The 2,148-nt window shown below is 35.9% G+C and overlaps 1 pseudogene; it reads right to left on the bottom strand.

Annotated features, from left to right (window-relative positions):
• Positions 1 to 1,439: 1,439 nt before the first annotated feature.
• Positions 1,440 to 1,848, bottom strand: LOC124989598 (histone H3.3C-like; annotated as a pseudogene).
• Positions 1,849 to 2,148: the final 300 nt, after the last annotated feature.

The raw sequence follows: 2,148 nt of genomic DNA, 5'->3' as shown, positions 1-2,148 counted from the left end.
GCATGTTGAGAAGGCCTTTGATTCTGACTACAACTGGCTATACAGAAGGTTGCCATTAATACTCCACCAGCAAAGGAAATTGTTGCTTATATATATATATATAATAATTTATAATAAATTTATTTATTTATTATAAATAAATATAATATAATATACAAAAATATATAATATATAAAATATATATAAAAATGTAATATATAAAATATATATATATAAATAGAAAAGAAAGAAAGGGAAGAGAGTGAGATCTTTTTTTTTTTTTTTTTTTAAGTACTGGGAATTGAACCCAGGGCCTCACACATGCCAGACCTGAGCTACACCCCAGCCCTTTTTAGTTTTGACTTTGAGACAGTTTCTCCCTAAGTTGCCCAGGCTGGCCTCAAACTTTCAATCCTCCTTCCTCAGCCTCCCCAGGAGCTGGTATTACAGATGTGTGTCACCACACCCAGCTTTTTTTTTTAACTTTCACTTACTCAGTAGACTTAACTTTTCATAATTTTGTTGTCATTTGTACTTCTGTGGCAAATTGCTTATGTCCTTTGCTCAAGTGGGTTTTCCTATTAGCATGTCTTTTCCTTTAAATTTGTAAGAAGTTTTTTAAATTGTCTGTTATATGGGCAGCAAAGGTTTTTCCTACATTGTCATTTCTATTGTACTTCTTACAAATGGACTTTTTGCAGAGTCAAATTTAATCTGTTTTTACCCTATAGTGTCTGCTTTTTGTGTTATATTTAGGAATGTTTTCTTTACGGGAAGATCATGTAAACATTTACTGGTTCTTCTGTAGCTTTGTTTTTTACGTTAAAAGTTGTAAGCTATCTGAAATTTATTTTGGTATTTTGGGAGAGGTAGGGACCTGATTTTTATTTGCATTTAATGATCAATTAATTTTCCCAGCATCATTTACTGAATAAACCATCATTTGCATAATTAACCTGAACTACTTTTTTTGTAGGTTAATGTATTTTAATAGCAAACTTACAGGAACAGCACAGAAGACAGAACATTAAAAACATGTACTTGCATGTAGGACAACTCAGTAAAGTATAGTGAATGGATGGAAGCTACAAACACCATTTAGTTGCCATCAATAAGAAATTCACTAGTTTAAAAAAATTCAAATGCTGGCATTGTCCAAAAAAATTTGTTTTATTTATAATTGTTATAAAGTTGAACTGCTGACACTTGTTCACTGAAACATTTTGACTTGCATTAATGCTTTACATCCCCACATTTATATTAAAAAGTCAAACACAAATGAAAATGGAAAAACGGTCAATACCTGATTTCTGATCCCTATTTCTTCACTCGCAATCATATACTTAGGTACCTTTTGGCCCCATGGGAAAAAAATATCTAACGTTCAGAACTACCAATAACAGAAAGAAGAGAAAAAAAAATATTTTTGAGAATGAAATGTTTCCCATGGTAGGGAATTCTTAAGCACGTTCTCCACTCATGCGACATGCTAGCTGGATGTCTTTTGGCATAATTGTTACCCGCTTGGCATGGATAGCACACAGGTTGGTGTCTTCAAAAAGGCCAACCAGATAGGCCTCACTTGCCGCCTGCAAAGCACCAATTGCTACGCTCTGGAAGTGCAGAGCTGTTTTGAAGTCCTGAGCAATTTCTGGCACCAGACACTGAAAGGGGAGTTTGTGAATCAGAAGTTCAGTGGGCTTCTGATAACGTCTAATTTCAGAGCGCCACAGTACCAGGCCTGTGATGATGAGGTTTCTCCACCCCTCCAGTAGAGGGCGCACTCTTGCCAGTGGTTTTTGTAGACAGCTGTTTCCTGGGTGTTTTACCACAGGTGGATTTGCGGGCAGTCGACTTGTTAAGAGCCATGGTAGGAAGACCTCCTTACTTACCCGCCTTCTCTTGGGCTGGTGCTCTGCGAGCTAGAGGTGGCGCTGGCATTAGAGAGTGACACTGGCATGTTGGTGGCTGGGAACACAATTCTTACCTGAACTACTTTTATCATATACCAAATTTCTTAAATACTTTGTGTTCTCTTTCTGGATTTTTTAATATATTGATCAATCAACTGTGCTACCTTACCATTTCATTACTGTAGTTTAGTAACTTTTAATCCCTAGCAATACAACTTCCCACTTCATAATTGTTCTTCTTCAAAACTTTCTTGAA

Source organism: Sciurus carolinensis, chromosome 7 (genome assembly GCF_902686445.1).
Source record: "Sciurus carolinensis chromosome 7, mSciCar1.2, whole genome shotgun sequence".
Taxonomy (NCBI): domain Eukaryota; kingdom Metazoa; phylum Chordata; class Mammalia; order Rodentia; family Sciuridae; genus Sciurus; species Sciurus carolinensis.
The sequence above is the reverse complement of the archived record's forward strand: the minus strand, read 5'-3'. Positions and strand labels throughout refer to the sequence as shown.